Genomic DNA, 21,287 nt, shown 5'->3' with positions numbered 1-21,287 from the left:
ATATGCTTATAGGAGAATGTTCAGGAATACTGACTGTATTGGTTTCCTAGGATTACCATAAAGGAATCACATACTGGGCGGCTTAAAACAGAAGAAACTGACTGTTATCAGTTGGAGACTGGAAGTCTAAAACGCAGCTATGGGCAGGGCATTCGGGAGGCTCTAGGAAGGAACCCTTCTTTGCCTTTTCCAGGGCTCCTGGCTTTCCTGGGCTTGCAGTAACTCCACCACCGCCTCCATCTTCACAGTCTTCTTTCCTGTGTGCCTCTGTGTCCTCTCTGCTTATAAGATGACCAGTCACCAGATTTAGGGCCCACTCTTATCTAGTATGACTTCATCTTAACTAACTATACAGGCAAAGACTCTATTTCTAAAGAAGGTCACACCTAAGGTTCCAAATGGACATACATTTTGTGGGGACTCTATTCAACCCACTACATTGACTATGGATAAGGAAAAGCACACAAAAATACTTGTCAGATTTTATAAACTTCAGGTTCAAGTGTTCTACAACTTAGCAGCTTCTTAAAAGTTCCTCAAGTATTCAGTTAGGAGTTTTACAAATCTTCATTTCAATAATGGATCTGAGATGACTGAATAAAAATCCTAAAAGCACCAAAGAGTTATTGTATCTTGATCTATATTAATAGGTCTTCAAAATTTAGACTACAGACTATTAAAAATAACAAAATGAAGTAGGGCTGACTGTGCCATCCATTCCTGCTTGCCCAGCATACCTCATTGGAATTAAGAGTAATGCTTATTTTATTTTTGATGAGACATAAATAAGATGTTGTGGTTTTTACTGAGTACATGATTATTTATTCTTCCCAGAAAGACTAGAAATACAGTCATAATCATTAAAACAAACGACTAGCCACCTCATCACCTGAGGGATTCTTAAAGATACCAGAGGTCCCGCAAATCAGTTTGACAATGATCTAAGTTAACTGGCAAAACAGAGGTTAAAGATACATCATTACTTATGCCATTTGCCAAACAGTATTTGGTAAAATACTAGTAAAAATGATTACTATGATACAATAGTAAAAATGATAACATTATTGACTAAGATTCAATTTGAAATTTGCGCTTCATTACTATTTTCTAGGAAACAGAAATATTTCTTTGAGTTTTTGGTTAAAAAAATAGGTGTCACAGCATTCGTGGTTTCCAGGTTTTTTTTAAAGAAGAATTATTAAATATCAGTTACATATGCTTTATAAAAACATTTGATAGATGTTATACCCTCTTCAAAAACACAATTCTTTAGAAAATAAATTCTATAATATGCTTACTACAGAAATGGTCTCTTCCCATCTCTTTTTCAATAGAAGCTTAAATAATGCAAGTAGAATTGCCACTTCCTTAAGTATCTGATGGGTCCTCAGCACTCTGGCATGTGGTAGCTTTGTCCCCAAGTCTTTTTTTTTTTTTAGCCTGTCAGCTGTGAGAAACAGTTTTCTACCAATTACTGTCACAATATGAATAAATTCAAAACTGAAAATATAAGCACTGAATATTTTCAGTGAATTTATCCCAAAACTACATTAAAATAAGGATTTACCATTTAAACAAGGAATTTAGCCAGTAATAAAGAAGAGGTATCACACTGTACTTTTGTCTTCCATAAATAAAGATACAATATAAGGAGATAAACAAAAAGTATTCAGGCAAAGAAGAGAAATGAGTAAATGACAGCAAGCTTACAAAACGAAATGAGAAAAAGTTATAGCTGCAAAGAGAGCATCAATTAAGAAATATGACCTCAAAGAACATTACAGAGTTGCAGTTCTCCCTTTTCGGGTGACTAATTATGGTTTAATAAAGAATAACTTTAGAATATTTACCTAGCATGATTTTAATATTTAATACTTATTAGTATTGAATAATTTAACATTTACTTGGCATCATTTTTAAAAGATTTACTTACCATTTACCTCTTTATCCAATACCAATCAGTTTTTTTTAGTTTGTGGCTCTAAACAAACCTTAAGCAAGCATTTAGTTTCTGTCATGATTTTGGTTTAAAAGGTGCTAAGAAAGAAACATGCTATAAAAATTAGCAATTTTTAGGTTATCACTACTAATAGTACCCCAAATAAACAAGATACAGTTGGCTTTTATTCTAAACCTGTCTATGCCAAAATTCTTTTTCTGGGGGTGTGGGTTAATAAAAGTTTTATATTTACAGGTATGACCAATAAATACAGAGTTTGAATTGGTTGTGCATATATAAACCCAGTGGTCTGAGCCCTCAGCCATGTTTAGTCAGAAAGTTGTTTTTCGAAGTCTCTGAATCACAATCCGCTTTGACACCAGGGAAATGATGCACAATTACTTCCATTTTCCAAATGAGGTTCTTTTAACTTCATTTTCAGAACAGTACTTTTGTGTACTCTTACTCTATCTTCTCAAATATCTTTTAAAAATATTTCATCCTTGATGATCTATGTTCATTATAGATTGTAGTTTAACAAACTCCCAAGAACTGGAAGATTTGGGCCTAAGAGTTACAGTTTGTGTCACCACTAACCAAGTTATAACTTGTGTTATCACTGACCTCTACCTTTCTACCCTTCCCCTACCCACTCTCTTGCTCTCTCACTCTTGACTCTCCCTGCCCTCCCTCATATCACCCATATTCAGTCAACTACCAAGTTATGCTGCCATTTCTTTCCTAATGCCCCTCACAAGTTTGCATACTTCACTTCAGGCCAGCACTGTGCCTGTATTACTGCAATGACAAATGTTTCCGAAATAATCATCTGTACTACAATCCATATTACCATAATAATCTCCCTAAAATACCCCTTTAATCATGCCATGACTCTTTCACAACTACTCAAAGACTTCCATTACCTATGGAACCATTTCCCAAACATATTTTGTAAAATACCAGTTTTACAAGATTTTAACATATTTCAGCTTTTAAAAGGGGGAGGGAGAAGGGGGTGGATTCTTTTGCCAAAGATAGATCATCAGAAAAAGCGGTTTCTTCACAGCAAGATTTTTCAGAGCTTTTAATATGCTAAATACGCATTACATATAGCCAAGGGTGGGAAAGAATGCATTTCACAAATTTATTTCATTGCATTTACCACATCACCTTGTAACCTCTCCCAAAACATTAGGACAGTTAAAAAAAAAAAAAAAAAAAAAAACCCTTGGTTTGCTTGTTGTGACTCTCTAAAGTCTGACCTCAAACTATTTCTAAATTCATCTCTAGCTTTTGTATGAATTTCTGCCTTCAACTATATTCTATACTCACTGTACTCTGAGCCAGTTATATACATGTATGACCCTTATCTTCAAAAACTGACAACCCTTCTCAGCCAAGTTCAAATTGTTTCCTCCACAAAGCATTCCCTAACATTTCATGTGCACATTTAATCTCTTCCTCTTCTGAAGTAAACTACTGACACTTCATCTTATGCTTCATGTGGCTTCATGTGGCCTAAACACAAATCTTCTAGAGACTTATCTTTGAATTTAGTTTTTGTTAGTGGTCTCTTCTCCCACACTGCAGAGCAAGATTCTGGGAAGAAAAGGCGTACCTTTTGTATATGTCCCACAGTACTTAGAGCTTAGCAATTAACAGGGCCTTGAAAATTTTTGCCAAATAGATGAAAACATTTTAAGGATGGTGTGCCATTTGCTTCTCCAGATCCAAGATCTAACCTTTCTGTCCAACAGGTTCTCTTGCCTTCTAGCTTCTGGTGGGATTCAGCTAATAAGGAATACCGACAATAGACTGGAGGGAAGGAGGAGAGTGAGGTGAGAGAACTTATTTTGCTGGCTATCCTCTGGCAAGGTCAAATGGGATGCTGTTTCTGTTGGCCCAAGGTCACAACTCTGTCTCCAGGTCCCAGAAAACACGTCTTCCCCTCGCCCTTTCAGCACTGGAAATGGTAAGGACATCCTGCTGTTAACCTGCCAGTATTTCATATGTGGTTTCCTATACCTTGTGGTTTTCCTCCTGGACCCAGCCCACACCTTTACATAGTCCCTTTATTTAACTCTCCACAAATTACCTAATTTGAATGTGCCATCTGTTTCTTGCCTGAATTCTAACTGATACAGATGGTAGACATAAATTGCTTGGCTGTTTTAAAAAATAGTTATTAATCTCATAATACTCAGAATAGGCAATGAATTTGTTTTGAGAATCTAAAACTAAATACAAGCTAGTTGACAATGAGTGCTGGATTATGATCTACCTGGGGAAAGAAACCATGACTTATTTATCTTTGTATTCACCCTGTGCCTAGAAAAGTTCCATACACAATATTTGCAATAAATATCCATCCAACTGAATTGAATATTCTATGGCAGACGCAGCACTCACCCAATACGCACAAGCTCCTCAACATTTTGAAGCCGCCACTAAAGTTAGGTGGGGATCAAGTGACTGGGTTCTGGCTACGGGGTTATGGGTGGAAGTGATGTATACCTCTTCCAGGTCTGCCCTTAACATCATTCAAAGTGAGTCTTCAACTTATTTTTCTGTTGTCAATGTTGAAAACTGTTTTCAAGTGATATCAACATAAGATAAATGAGAACTGCCTGATTAAAAAAAAAAGTAAACATTTACGTTAAGCCACTAAGTTCTGTGATGTATTACTTACCCAAGAGTATTTTTATAACCAACTTAAATACCACTGATTTTAACTTCTATTTTGATATTATAGCTTATGAAAATATTGCTATTTTAAGATAAAGTGAAGACTAATCAAACCTTTAGGTTACACAATAAATGAAAATATAAACTTTTTTTTTTTGAGTTGGAGTCTCACTCGGTCGCCCAGACTGGAGTGCAGTGGCCGCTCCCGGTCACCGCAGCCTCGACCTGCTGGGCTCTGGCGATCCTTCCGCCTTAGCCTTCCAAGTAGCCGGAATTACAGGTGCGCTACCACGCCCGGCTAATTTTTTGATTTATTGTAGAGATGAAGTCTCGTCAATTTGCCCAGGCGGGTCTCGAACCCACGGGCTCAGGCAATCCACTCACCTCAGCCTCCCAAAGGCGTGGGATTACAGGCTGAGCCACCGAGCCCGGCTGAAAATATAAACTTTAACAATAATTTATTATTGACAAAAAAACCCTAAAATATTCTTTTTATTTGTTTAGCATTAGGTAAGCCTAAGAATTAGATAACTATAATATGAGGTGATGATGATGAGCTGAGGCATTCTACTTCCAGACTGAGACTCCAGGCACATGCCTGGGTTTTGTTCTTGGTGTACCAGGGAAAAGAAGGAAAGAGGCTGTTTTGTGGTTAAAAAAAAAAAAAAAAGATATAAAGAATGGTGCTGGGTATTTTCTTTATGCTTAATCCTCTCTTGCCTATATTTGTTTTATGTTCTGTTTAAAAGACCTTTATCTTAAAAAAAAAAAAAAAGGAGTTGTCTTACTCTCTGTCAACCATGAAAAATATACTATATTTTCAAGCAGTTGGCTAAGCTTTTGAAATTTCTATGCTCCCAATGTTTTAGCTCCTTGTGGATATTAAAATTCATATTTAAACAATTATTACCTACATTATTTACCTATCTTAAAAAAAAACTCCAAATATGCACATATACGTGAATTCACCCATAAAAGTAGACAGCCATTTTACATCATTTGAGAGTTTTAAGAATCTTGTTTCTTTTTGACATTTAGTCTTTCTGGTATTGTTTTGCCAATTTGAACAACTGTCCTTGGCTTTGTGTTACTTTCATAGTCTGAACATGCTGTTTTGAATTTTAAGTGACTTGGACAATTATTACATATATATAACGCATCAAAACTATACGGTGCATGCTTAATGATTATGTGGGAACACATGAAGCTACCTATCTTGCTGACATCACATTTCTTTATGGATATAGTTACAGACATTTTTGTGTACTTAAAATACAGTCACGCACTGCATGATGATGTTTTGGACAATGACAGACCACACATATAATGGAGGACCCATAAGACTACAGAACCAAATTTTTACTGTATCTTTTCTATATTTACATATACAAATACTTGTCATTGTATTACAATTGTCTACAGTACTCACTAACCCTGTCAGGTTTGTAGCCTAGGAGAAATAGGCTATACCATATAATCTAGGTATATACCATATAACCTAGGCTCTACCATCTAGTTTGTTCAACTAATGTATACTCTGACATTCTGTGTCAAATGTATATGACATATATAGAACGTAAATTCTATGACATTCACACAATGATGAAACTGCCTAACACATTCTCAAAATGTATCCCTGTCGTTAAGCAACATATGACTTACTAGTTAGAGCACTCCCTTTAGTCAATTTTACATTTCCTCATCAAGATCATTAACAGGTATGTTGCCGGTGTTGTTTTTTCTTTTTTTAAGGATTCTTTTCATTCATCTTGAAACACAAGCACTTATCTATTCTTTCTGCAGAGCAATCTTAAAGCTCCTCTTCTAATGTCTAGATCAGAACATACATCTATCACCTTACAGCACTGCCTTGGCTACAATAAACTCTAAAATTATTTACTGATTTCTTTCAAGTTTCCACTTTACTGATCAGTTTTCTTCCTGATGAGCAGTATTAGGCCCTAAGTTATACATTTTTAACTCTTTCTGACATAACAAGTGAGAACTACAGCTATTGATTTATCAAATGAAACAGGTAAATGTGTGTATTTATTTATGTATTGTTTTCCCCAATAAAGTCAAATATAAAAGTATCTCTTTGTATGTCTAATTTATCCCTATTCTTTTTTTTTTTGTTTTTGTTTTTGTTTTTGAGTTGGAGTCTCACTCTGCTGCCCAGACTGGAGTGCAGTGGCCGCTCCCGGCCACCGCAACCTCGACCTGCTGGGCTCCGGCGATCCTTCCGCCTCAGCCTTCTGAGTAGCCGGAATTACAGGCATGCGCTACCACGCCCAGCTGATTTTTTGATTTATTGTAGAGATGAGGTCTCGCTGCCCAGGCGGGTCTCGAACCCACGGGCTCAGGCAATCCACTCACCTCAGCCTCCCAAAGGCCTATTCTTTTTTTGTAATTAATAAGTTATAACTCCTTCTAACTAGTCTTCTTAGTACAGTTTTGGTTTACCCCTAACACACATTTAAACCAAAAAATTGAAAAAAAAACCAAAAAACGAGTTTAAGATTATCATAGCCAACACAACATGAATTTCTGCTGAACAAATATTGAAATGAATGTATCTGTATGTATAAATATTTTCAATACTATTCATACAAGTGTCCTAAGTGTAAATCTAGGTTTACTAATTATAGTTTCTACTACATGAAGGTGCAAACGATTCTATAATAAAAAATCTGTATCACAAAATAGGTATCAAATTGAATAAGATAAAATAGATTTATTCAATGAAGGATGATATATAATAAGGCTCCTACTTGAAATAATACCTTTAATATTCACCTTATTACTGTACTAACTTAATTATGCATTAGCATATACAGACGGCATAAAAAAATTCTGTATCACTGTCTTCACATAGTATAATTAAGGTCCCAAAACACCCCATATATTAAACTCAACTTCTTAAAAGTTATCTACGTTAAAGCAATAGTTATTTAATGGTTGCTGAAAGGTAACGAGCTTGGCACCTATATCAATAACTCTCACATGAGTTGAAGTTGTTGACAAGCATGATGGATGATATCAAGAGTTCTATACAAAACTATAAGAGTAGCAGAAAGAACTAACCAGAAGAGATGATGGTGATATGGTACAACAGTCAGGGAAAGGAGCTACGGAAATAGAGAAATGGTATACTTAAGGCAAAGAATGAAGGCAACTAAAGAGAAATAAGTGCTTGGTAGAAGTAGGCTCGGGAAATATTGTTTTCATTTAAAATAAAAAAATTAGGTAAAGTACCTGAACTTTTGCTATAAGAGAACTAATCTATTATCTAGGGAATTAGAAGTAATCTTCAAATATGCTTATAAGTATTTTTTAAGACAAAACAAAAGAAGAAAAAAAAGGAAGAGGAAAACAAATCAATACTTTTTAAAGTATCTAGTTATCATATAGCATCTCTTACTTGTAAATAGGTTTCCTGGACTATTAATAAAATAGCTGACTTCTCATTTTTAAGATGTTCAGAAAACAGCTAAGGAAAAAGTTCATCTGTAAACAAATCAACAGTTTTACACAAAAAAGATCTGAACTAAGGAGCTGATACCTCAACAAGAAAAATGGCCCATACTAAATAGTAAGATTCAACAAGAGGATCCAAGAGCTGAGGTCTGTTGTTGACAGCAGAGCTTGAAAGAGTTTTATTCCAAGTTTCAGAGTCTGAACCAGACCGTGAATCTCTAACAAACAGTAGAAGAGCAGTATAAAACACCAATCACACCAAAATGGTAAGAATGAATAAACTTGGGAATAAGAAAATGAGAACGGGAGGGCAAAGCAGAACTGGCTGCTCAGTATAATATAACACCAGACTTAGTTTAAAGAGCTGATAAAGGTTCCTTCCTTATCATGCCCATTCTGCCTATACTCTCGGAACTGCATTTGTCAGAAGTGGGCTCATATTAACCAACATGCTATCCCTGACTATCAAAGACAGTATGAAACATCCCCTAAGGTGTGTGTGTGTGTGTGTGTGTGTGTGTGTACCATACACATATATATATGCGCTACATTCCTAAAACCAGTTCCAAAGACCCTCACCACTCACCCTCTAGTAAAAACTTGAACTACCCCAACCAACACTTTGTACTTGTGAAAACTGAAGAATCTTTGAGCCCCATGATTTAAAGGCTTGATCTGTGTCAATTAGGGCTTAATCAGGATCACATTTTCCCTTTTCTCTAACGTCCATGGTTACCCAGATTTTAGTTGGATCACATAGCTAGCTCTAAGTTCTCATGAATAACAAATAAAGGCAAAAGTCAAAATATACTGGTTCTAGCTACAAACATAAACTTCTGGAATGGATGAGTAAAAAAGAAGATTGGGCTAGCTGATGGCAAAAGGACATTTCAAAATTAAGATTCTAAGATAAAGAGACTAGTTGAGGCTAGGGATGTACATTTTTACACTTTAAATCTGAAATTGGGAATATACTTTTATCTGGTTACAACAAACAGCTTGGCAGATGACAAACAGCTTTTCCCCTTGTCTGACCTCTGTTCACTGGTGCACATCACATATTGACGTGAAAACACCTAGAGCACAGAATCTTCTAAGTGTCAACAACAGCACTTGAAAAAATTTCAGAGCACAGGCCTAGAATATGCATGTGATTTCAGAGCCAGGAGGAAAAAAATTCAGAGTATCTGGCAACAATCTGACAATATAATAACATGTCCCAAACATAGTAATGTGCAATTTAAGATACATTCTTGCTTAAACTCCAAAGGGAATAGGCCCCTAAAACAATACATCTGACCTTTCAGGTAACAACTTTAAAATGCAGTGACCCCTTGCTTACCTGCATTGAAAAATAAATGGCACAGATAATTCAACATGCCTGGCAATCGAAAAATTTTGCATTTATTTTTATTTTTAAAGATTTTATTTTTCTAGAGCAGTTTTAGATTCACAGTCAAATTGAGAGAAAGGTAGAGAAATTTCCATATACTGCTTGCCCCTACACATGCACAGCCTTCCCTGTACCAACATCCTCCACATTTGCTTTTGAAAGCAAATATTTACCCAAACTCTTCTCCTATCTTGTTGCAGGCCTTGCGTTACTTAGGTGTTGGGGGTCAAAATGGGTAAAAACATCATAATTAAAATACGATGTAACATTGCTGAAAAGTGTTTTGTACAGTTCCATAAGAGCACAGTGTTCTGTAAGACGGCAAAGTGTATGCCGAAAGTACACACAAACTCAGCATCAGGGAGACAGGTGACAGATGGATTGAAAACAGCCAGAGATAATACAAAAACATAAAACAAAGTTACCTAGTGCCGAGAAAGCTGTGCGGAAAAAGACACTCACCTGCATTATTGGTGAGAATGTGAACCGATAAGGTCTTTTTGTGAAGTTCTCAGATAATATTAATAAAAAGTGCACATATTCTTTGCCACAGCAATGGTATTTCTGGGAATTTACAGAAGTAAAAACATGAGTGAAAAAGGCTATTTTAGAGGATGTTTATGGAGCACTTTTAGTTTTTTGTTTTTTTGAGTCAGAGTTTTACTCTGCCGCCTAGGCTGGAGTGCAGTGACATGCTCACGGCCACTGCAGTCTTGACCTGCTGGGGTCAGTTGATCCTTCCACCTCAGCCTTCCAAGTAGCTGGAACTACAGGTGTGTGCTAATTTTTTGATTTACTGTAGAGTCAAGGTCTCGCCAAGTTGCCCAGGCTGGTCCCGAAGCTCCGGGCTCAGGCAATCTTTTTCCTTCTGCTTCCCAAAGTGCTGGGACTACAGATGTGAGTCACCATGCCCAGCCATTTTTGGTAGCTAAAAATAACTGCAAGCAACTAAAATGCCCATTAATGTGTTGAACAAAGGTTAAACAAACCATAATATATCCATATTATGCCAATATATACAAATGTGAAAAGGATACTTTAAGTCTGTATCTAATGGATGTTTATGATTTATTGTTGAGTAAGACATACAATTAATAGAGAAGGTAAATAAAATGATTCCATTTTTATAAAAAGTAAACAATATCCCTCTCCAAAAAAATCGTATTTGTATTTGTATATGAATATATAAATTGGAAAGGGCACGGAAAAGCTACGGAAGCTGTTGAAGCATACGTTCAGATCACTAATATTGAACATAACAAAGAGGATGGAGATAAGTGAAATACACATACTCAACAGCAAAATTGGCACGGGGGCGATGTTTATTCTATAAAGTAAAAGGAAAATACAGAGAACTTTATAATATTACCCACACTCCACTTTTCTTTTTAAATGCCACATCCTCAGAGAGAGCCCTCTGGAAGTTCCTAGCTAGTTGCTGCACTCCCATTCTGCCAGTCTAGCCCCTTTCTGTGCTTTGCAGTTTTTCATATTTGCAATAGACACTAATATTACATATTCATTTATTTACTATCTGCCTCTCTTACTAAAAGGCAAACTCCATGAAGGTGGGGAGAAGGTTTTGTTTACTGTTGTATCCTCAGAACTTACAGTAGTATCCAACACAAAAATATTAGTCAAGAAATATTTGTTGAATAAAGAATGAATGAATTATATCTCATTCATCAAAAGTAAAAATATATATGGGCAGGACAAAAAGCTAAAATAGCAAATAAAGCTATTTATTTGATTGCATAATGAAACTGATAGCAACTTTAAAAACAAAGAAAATGGTGATTCTTTTTTTATCCAGTCCACTTTCGATGGGCAGCATGGTTGATTCCATGTTTCTTCTATTTATGAATAATGCTGCAATAAACATGCATGTGCAGGTTCTTTTTCATAGAGTGATTTGAGTTCCTCTGGGTATATTCCCAGAAAGGGGATTGCTCGGTTGTATGCAAGGTCAATTTTTAGATCTTTTAGGAATTGCCAAACTGTTTTCCACAGAGATTGTACTAGTTTATACTCCTACCAACAGTGTAGAAGTGTTCCCTTTTCCCTGCAGCCTCTCCAGCATGTTGGTTTTTTGTTTGTTTTGAGTTGGAGTCTCACTCTGTCACCCAGGCGGGAATGCAGTGGCACACTCAGGGTCACCCCAGCATCAACCTGCTGGGCTCTGGCGATCCTTCTGCCTCAGCCTTCCAAGTAGCTGGGAACTACAGGTACACGCTACCATGCCTGGCTAATTTTTTTTTTCCAATACATATTTTTTATTTTAAAATAGCGGGGTACAGTTACACTAGGTCTCGCCAAGTTGCCCAGGCTGGTCTTGAACCCGCAGGCTCAGGCTGTTGTTTTTTAAGTTATTGATGATGGCCATCCTGACTGGAATTAGGCGGTATCTCAGTGTGGTTTTAATTTGCATTTCTTTGATGATTAGTGGGACTAATATTTTTTCATGTATCTGTTGGTTCCTTGTATGTCTTCTTTGGAGAAGTATTTATTCATATCTCTTGCCCACTTTTTAATAGAGTTGTTTGTTTATTTCTTTTTGGCACCTTTGACTTTGACTTTGCAGCAACTTGGATGGATTTAGAGTCTACAATACTCAGTGACCTACCACAGAAACAAAGAACTGAGTACCACAGGTTCTCACTCATAAACGGACTCTGAACAATTATCATAATACTACAAGAAAGGTTTTGGCAGTAATGGGAAACTGCCAGGGGAGGAGGGGAGGCATACTTCATCAATAAGGGTACTCGATATCAAACCAGGTGAAGTGGGGACCAAGGTGACTATTTTAATACAAACTTTAATACAAACTTTAATACAATGACTATTTTAATGCAATGACCATTTGTATATCTAACCACATCTTTAAAATAAAAATTAAAAAATAAAATATAAAAAAAGAAAATGATGACATCTAATAAGCAGTAAACTAAATCAGTGAAGTTCATATATTTTGGAATGTTGAAAATGGCAAATCCTCAAATGGGTGGGCAAAGAGGAAGAAGATGAAAGACAGAGGGAAGTCCAGATTGAATGAATGACACAAAATGTGTACGCCTTAGTAGTGCTGTGAAAGAAAAGTACAAATGAGGGAACAGTTTTTCCAAATACTGGTAAACTTTTTATGTTGGACACAGTGGTACTGCTCCCAAAAAATAGTTTTGCTTTGGTTTGTAAACTAATGTACAAGAAATATGAATATATTTACCTGACAGATGTTGGTATTAACACACTGATAATGTGTTAATAATAGGAAGTGATATTGAAAAAAATCAAGCATTCATAGACTCCTAGCAGAGTAAATCACATTCTTGAAATCTAACCCAATTATGCTTATTTAACATCCAGAGTAAACTCTGAAATGCAAAAAAAAAGTCCACAGGTATATTTTAAGCACAGGTACCAGAAATGTATACTGCTCTTCTCAAATTAGTTTATAAATTAGATATTCTCAAATATAATTACATATAACAAAACAACTGACAATAAGTTTCTCTGGACTTGCACTCTCAATCAAGTATGTTATAAAATAAAGACCAACAACTATTTGTATGTTTTTTGGGTAATATTCTCACTTTTATCTTTAGACTATATAATATCAAATTAAATACTATAATTTGTTCTCAGTAAGGATACTGTTTTCACATACAGTTGTTCAAATTCTAATTTTCAAATAAAGCTATCTGAGAGCATACTGATAGGCTAAAGCATACACTGTCCACAAAGACAAAGAACTCTGCAGGAACAATGGATACATTCCAAAGTCTTTCAGTTCACCTATAACCTATTAATATTTTAAAATATGTAATATGAAATCTCTACAAGATAAGCATTAAACAAAAGAAATAACTTTTTGTTAATTTTGCTTAAAAAAATGCAACACTTTTGAATGAAAATGAAATAATTTCCTTAGAAAGGCAACTTGTTATCTGTGATTGTTATTTGGCGATCCATTAAAATTTTTTAAAGAAGTATTTATAATAATAAATCATTATTTTCAAAAATGTGAGCTGCAGGTTGCTTGCAAGAACATAAAATGATTAATTAATTCCATAAAAGACAAGCTCATATCGTGTTCCTATAATACTCATCTTCTATCTTGAAAGGCTCTTATAAAAATAACCTATGCAACACAACCTTCTTTAACTTCAAGAACAACCTTATTTTTTCATGTGTAAATAGTAAAGATAAATAAACTGCTTTTTAGGTGCATATTAGCAGATGACTAAACACATATTTAGATATCAAATGTAGACATATTTAGTTAAAATCAATTAAACTGAGAAGTCCTTCCCTTCTGGCTGTCCATATTTTTCTTTAATCCTGGTCAGTGTAAACCCTTATTACCAGTAATTTGTGACTATAACGCTGAGAAAAAATGCTAGCCTCACAATTTTTGTCATTTCTCCCCCCTCTTCCCCTGCAGGCTGCTACTGTTGATGGCCTTTATGGAAATATAAATTCAATCAGCAGCTGCAAATTTCATGAGACGTCCATCTTCATGCTAAATTTCTAACTGAGTGTCAAAACAATCTGTGGATTTCTCCCTGATGAAACACACATTGAATTGTAAATTTCTGCGATTTCCTCATGTTTGAATTTCAGCTGCAGCAAAATAGTGCTAGCCCAGATACACTGCCTATCAGGCTGAAACAAGTAATTTTCTCTTCTTATCCCTTTATGTCACTGAAAGAGTTAACTTTTTTAAAAGAAATGATACAAAACATCCACTCCCAATTGAACAATTAAATTTTCTATACTATTATAAAAAGTTGAGGATTTTAAAACTATTAATGCATATGCTATACTTTAAAAAGAAAAATTTTCCCCAAGAGATTTACTTTTTCATTTGGTTGTCTTTATTTATTTTTAATAATGCAATGAACTTTGATAAAATTAATATTTTCTATATACAATGTCAAGACAGTACATGAATGAAAAGCAATCATAAAACAATGACTAGTAACCTCAAGATTAATGAGACACACTTTCATTAAATATTACCAAGAGTAAAAAATGAAAAGAATTGAAACGGCTAGACTAGGCATTCTTCTTAATACATATTTACAACTGAGTTAATTTTTCACCAAAGAATCATTTTCAACTAAATAGTTAAATAGCACTGCTTTTAAATAACACACTATTATGTAACTCATATTGTGTTACAACTAAATAAGCAAAAATGTTGTGTTTAAAAAAGGCATCCTAAGAAACATATCGAGTGACTTGTATTCCAAGACAGCAACTTGTTTTCAGAAATATCTTTCATTAATATTACTAATAAAATAATTCCTAGTCCTATTTAAAAACTCAACAGGACACTGCAGTAAGCAAACCTTATGGTCTACAAAACAGTAATGAAATGACAATTATTCATTTATTTAACAAACACTTATTGAATGCCCCCTTTGTGCCAAGTAATGTTTCCCAGGCCATGGGGATACAGAAATATGCAGAATGCAGTCCATGACCTCAGAGAAGGCAGTCTAGTTTAGAGGCAAAAAACCCAAAAAACCAAAAACCAAAACAAAACTCCACACATTTATTAAAATATAGTGAGATAAGTGTTATATGTTTATACATTAAGGGAGAACAAATATAGGAGAACACCAACAAGACAGCTATCTCAATAAGTAGTTATGGAAGCTCCCATAACGAGCTGTGGTTTCTTAGGACATACAGGAGTCAGCTAGAAGAACAGAAAGGAGAGGCATTCCAGGTAGAGGGGAGAATACAATTAAACACATGGACCCATGAAATACCAGTGTCCTTGGAAAGTTGTCAGTAACTGGAAATAGAGAACAGGGCAGATTTGTAGTGGGGTTTAGAATAAAGTGGGTTGAAATATTTATTTAAACATTTATTTTTTTAATAATAAAATATTTATTTAAACATTATCCAGAAGGCAGTGGGGAAGGATTTTAAGCAGAGCTATAACAATAATGAATGATATCTCTCAACAGGATATAAAAGCTACAGTATAATGATTAAGAATACAAACCGTCTGGGCTCAGTGGCTCAGCCTATAATCCCAGCACTTTGGGAGGCCGAGGCAAGTGGATTGCCTGAGTCCACGGGAGTGAATTGCCTGAGTCCACGGGTTCGAGACCAGCCTGGGCAACTTGGTGAGACCGTGTCTCTACAATAAATCAAAACTTAGTTGGGCGTGATAGCGTGTGCCAGTAGTTACGGCTACTTGGATGGCTGAGGCGGAAGGATCTCCGGAGCCCAGCAGGTTGATGCTGGGGTGGATGTGAGTGTGCCACTGCACTAAAGCCTGGGTGACAGTGAGACTTCAACACAAAAAACAAACAATAAAAAGGAATACAAACCCCTGGAGTCAGACTCAGTCCAAATATAGCTCTGCCAAGTGTTATCTACATAATTTGGAGCAAGTTACTTTCTCTATGTCTCACTTACCTCATCAGTACTGCAGGGTTAGTATGACAATTAAGTGTCTTAGAATCACTTGATGCTATTTTTATTATTACTATAATTATTATCATTTTATAATTTGGTATGTCTACAGGTCTAACTCTAAGTCCTACAACAAATAATCTTAATAAAATCACCTGGGACACCCTTGGGCACAAATTTTCAACTTATTTTCACTTAGAAAACATCTACTGAATACCAGACATATGCAAAAAAAGGTTTTTTTAAATCACCAGAGAAAAAAGAAAAGTTAAAATAATCGCAAATAGATTTTTTTAAAAAACCTATTAATCTACAGAATCAGTCAACACCCTAAAGACATTAAAAATTCAATCACATTTCATCAATGTTAAAAATGTTAAATGTTAAAAAAAAATAAAATTCTTATAGCAGAATAGTCAGAGTTGATGTGAAGGGGCTTCCTTCCTGCTTCAAACAGAGAAATGGTGGATAAGATAGTTTCAAAATGATACACTGCTAAAAATAAAATGAAAATTTCTCCAGTGCTGGAAACCAAAGAAGTCAAAAACCAGAGCCTTAAGTTTAAAGTGAGATGGTGGTAATCCACAGCATTAGAGACTCAGCTTTAGGCCCTACAGGATAAGAGCTTGGATATATACCTTGCCTGGAGAGAAAACACACCTACAGTTAACGTGAGATAGGGGACTAAAAACTGGGCATCTACATAAAGCTCACAGCATCAAAGAGTTTTGCTACTCATGAAACAGTAACTAGAAAAACTCTACCCCTTAAATTTAAGAAAGAGTAAAGAAGCCAGTTCTTAGTTTAAGACCTTCTTAGATGAAGAAAAAAGTTACCAGCAAGAAATCAAAAACTCTAGAAGAGTTGTAAAAGTTTTAAATTTACATTATTGTATGGTGTGAAATTTTAAAATAACATTAAAACTTGGCTGTCCCATTGAAATCTTTAAGGGCCAAAAGACAAATGTAAATAGCCCTATAGGGATGTTTAGAATGACTTTTTAAAAGAAGAGAGAGAAGCAACAACGAAAACACTGGTCATATGAAAAAAGAACTAAAATATTTTCAAAAGAACAAAGGAAAAAATCCAATAAATAAAAAAATCACTGAAAAAAAACAAAACAAACCAAAACCTTAAGAGATGATAGATTAGAATAGCTGACATGCAGGATAGAAGACCATCTACATCTCTAATTGGCATTCCAGAAGGAAATGACAGGAAGGAGGAAATACATAATATTTGAAAAGACAATGGTTAATAGTTTTTCAAAACTGATGGACTAAACGAACCCCTTCCCAGGCCCCAAGAAAAACAAACAAACAACAACAACAACAACAACAAAACACAGCATAAATAAAAAGAAAAGAAATCCAAACCTACATATTCTGTAATGAAAATGTAAAACACCAAAGGTGAAGAAAGAATCTTAAAAACAATCAGTAAAGGAAAGGTCAGATTATCTACAAAGAAAAGACAAGTAGATTAAAGACAGATTTGAAGTAAGCAACAACAAATGCTAGAAAACAACAGAATAATACCTTCAAAGAACTGAGGAAATGTAAGTGTTAGCCAAAAATTCGGTACTCAGCTAAAACATCATTCAAGTTTGAGGGCAAAATAAAGACATTTCAGACAAATAAAAATTGAAAGTTTATTTCCCACAGGTCCTCAAGAAAGATATGTTTAAAGAAAGAAAACTGAACACAGAAAGGACAGTAAAGTGCAAAAGTAAGTTATGAGAAAAGATAGTGGTGGCGGACATCATAGTTAACAGCACAGAATATACTGATACAAACAGTAATGGAAAAACTAAATAATTTGGAGTGTGTGATGGCTAATATTTTTGTCAATTTGGCTGGGCCATGGTGCCCAGATACCTGGTCAACCATTATTCGGATGTTTCTGTGAAGGTGTTTTTTGGATGAAACTGACATTTAAATTGCCTTCCATAATGAGAATAGGACTCATCTAATCTACTGAAAGCCATAATAGAACATCAGATGTACAACCTCTCCTAAGCAAGAAGGAATTCTGCCAAAATAATGCCCACAAGTCTTTCCTAAGTCTCTAGCCTGCCACTTACCTTGCAGATTTCTGACTTATCAAGCCTCCACAATCACATAGGCCAATTTTTAAAAATAAATTCCACTCTCACCTATTGGTTCTGTGTCTCTAGAGAACCCTGACTAATACAAAAGACATTTAGAAACAAAGGGAAACTAAAATGCTAGAAAATACAAGGAAGGTAGAAATGAGGATGACATTCAAAAGTCAAGTTCCAAAATGTTTGTTATATTTATGAGATAGCTTAATAAAAATAACCCCATCTCAGCACTTTGGAAGGCTAAGGAGGGAGGACTGCTTGAGACTATGCGTCTGAGACCAGTCTGAGCAACATAGCAAGACCCCATCTCTATAAAAAACAAATTAGTCAGGCAAGGTGGCTCATGCTGGTAAAGCCCCAGTTACATAGGAGGCTGAGACAAGAGGATCGTTTGAGTGTTGGAGTTCGAGGCAGCAGTAAGCTATGATTGTGCCATCACACTCCAGCCTGGGTGACAGAGCTAGATCTTGTCTCTTAAAAAATAAATAAATAAAAAATAAATTTAAAATGTTTTTATTTTATTTTATTTTTTTTGAGTTGGAGTCTCACTCAGTTGCCCAGACTGGAGTGCAGTGGCCGCTCCCGGCCACCTCAGCCTCAAGCTGCTGGGCTCCGGGGATCCTTCTGAGTAGCTGGAATTACAGGCATGCGCTACCACGCCCGGCTGATTTTTTTTTGATTTATTGTTGAGATGAGGTCTTGCTGCCCAGGCGGGTCTCGAACCTGCGGGCTCAGGCAATCCACTCACTTCAGCCTCCCAAAGGTGCAGGATTACAAGCTGAGCCACTGAGCCTGGCTAAAATGTTTTTAAATGACATCAGATTTTAAGTAAACATGAATGTCAAGCACATAATATTAACACTGAGGAAGATAAACAGAATGTATCACATCCAAAAAAAGTAAGGTAGGCAAGGCGGCAGAGGAGAAGTAATATAGAAAAATTTATCAATCAAAAAGAGGCAAAAATTAAAAAACAGTAAGGGCATGATTAAGAGAAAATGCAAAATAGAAACATTTCCAAATATATCATAAAATACAAAATACGATTATATTCACCTATCAAAAGAATGAAAAATCTCAGAATGTTCTAAATTTTAGAAGAGATTTAGCTAAAACACAGAATAAAAAGAAAGGAAAAAAGGGATGAAGATACATCAGACAAATATTAATCAAAATAAACTGGCATAACAGTATTAATATAGAAAAAAAGCATTAATAGTTATTGAAAGGGCAATTTACTTAATGATAAAAGGAGAAATTTTAATGATAAAAGAATGTAAAACAATCCTGAAACTATACACACCTAATAACACATTCCAAAATATATAAGGCAAAAATGAATAGAACTATAAGTAGAAATGTACTAATATTGAATCAAATTGAGAAATATTAATACACATCTCATAGGCTACTAACAAAACAAAAAAAGATCAGTAGTCTCTGATGATTTAGAAAGTATAATTAACAAGTTTGACCTTGTAAACATAATCCACAAGTAGATACTTTTTAAGCACATGAGGAATCTTAATAGAAAGTAACCATGCAGTAAGCTGCAAAGGCAGTCTCAGCAAATACCAAAGAGTATGTCACATAAACATACTCAATTCATAGTGCTTGTGATAGATTCCACTAAAGATGCCCATGCACTAATCCCTGGAACCAGTCAATGTTACCTTACATTGCAAAAAGGATTTTGTAAATATGACTAGATTAAAAACCTTGAAATGGGAAAATTATTCTGGATTACCTGAGTGAACCCAATGTAATCATAGGAATCGTTAAAGGAGAAAGGCAAAAGGGTCAAAGTAAGGGAAGAAGATGTGCAGACAGAGCAGATGTCAGAGCCAGAGAGACCTTGAGATGGATAAAGGGGCCACAAGCTAAGAAATGCAGGTGGCTTCTAGAAGCTAGTAAAGGAAAAAAGAGATTCTCCCCAGAGCCTTAAGAAAGAATACAGCCCTGTCAACACCTTGATTTTTAGCCCAGATTTTTTACATCTGACCTCCAGAACTGTAAGATAATAAATTTGTATTGTTTTAAGCCACTAAATGTACAGTTATTTGTTACAGAAGCAATAGGAAATTAATACTGTTTCGTGAAATTGGAAATAAGAAACCAGTAATAAAAGTGGCACCAAACAAAGTTTCCTAATACATTTGGATATTAAAAAAAAGGGGGGGGAGGGAGAAAAAAAAGCAAAACTGTCTGTGGCGGTACATCTATAGTCCCAGCTGCTTGGGCAGCTGAGGTAGTAGGATGGCTTGAGCCCAGGAGTTTGAGGCCAGGCTGGGAAACAGTGAGACATCATCTCAAATAAATAAATAAATTTACCCCCTGCCCCCATCAAAACCAAAAAAAGTCCCCACAGCCCAAAATAATTCATGGGCTAAAGAAGAATTCACAATTAAAATTATAAGATAATTAAAACTTACCTGACAAACACAGTATAAACATATCAGGTATTCATGGATGCAACTACATTATTATTTTTAGTAAAATACACAGTCTTAAATGTTTATATCAGAACAAAAAGACTGAAATTGATGATCTATCATTTAATTCAAGAAGTGCAAAAAAGTATATCAGTGGAATTTGGGAAAGAAGGAAACAAAGTATAATATATGAAACACTAAAAGGAAAATTGGTGTTTAATGAGATGGAAAATATATAATAAGAAATATATAACGAAAATTTAGACAATAAATTATAGACACATTTGAAATGAACTATAGACAAATTTCTTATTAATCGTTCAAGTTTTAAGAGGAAAGGCATAAATAATGTCAGAAATGTATAAATGTATACGAGTTCTGATAATAATTAAGTTTGCAAACTCTTCCTGTAAAAAGTGCTACAGACCTCATTGCTAAATATCACTATGGTCACCTTTTAAGTAGTCCCCTTGGGAAGTTATGCACTGATGCCAGCACCTAATCCATCCGTCAAAGCAATTTTGGAACTCTTTTTCTGGATTGGCCATCAGGTGTTGTCATATTACCCTTGATGTCCTGAATGTCATCAACATGTTTTCAATATTTTCTTTATTTTCAGGTAAAGAAAAAGTCAATAGGGGCCATATCAGATAAGTAGGGAAGGTGTTCCAATATGGTTATTTGTTTACTGGCTAAAAACTCCCTCACGAGAGAGTGCTGTGTCAGTTGGTATGTTGTCATGATGCAAGAGTTTCTTCAGGACCATTTTTGCACACACCTTTCCCATACCAAGGTTTTCTTTTTTTTTTTTTTTTTTTTTTT

At 35.2% G+C, this 21,287-nt stretch overlaps 1 protein-coding gene across 3 annotated transcripts in view; it reads right to left on the bottom strand.

The window, feature by feature from the left end:
- Positions 1-21,287, bottom strand: part of NDUFAF2 (NADH:ubiquinone oxidoreductase complex assembly factor 2) — a 201,267-nt gene that overhangs the window by 106,992 nt on the left and 72,988 nt on the right. The gene's annotated exons all lie outside the window — the stretch shown is intronic.

The sequence above is a fragment of the Carlito syrichta genome, unplaced genomic scaffold (assembly GCF_000164805.1).
Source record: "Carlito syrichta isolate Samal-C Ts95f unplaced genomic scaffold, Tarsius_syrichta-2.0.1 Scaffold305653, whole genome shotgun sequence".
Lineage (NCBI taxonomy): Eukaryota > Metazoa > Chordata > Mammalia > Primates > Tarsiidae > Carlito > Carlito syrichta.
Note: the sequence above shows the minus strand (reverse complement) of the source record. Positions and strands in the feature narration are given on the sequence as shown.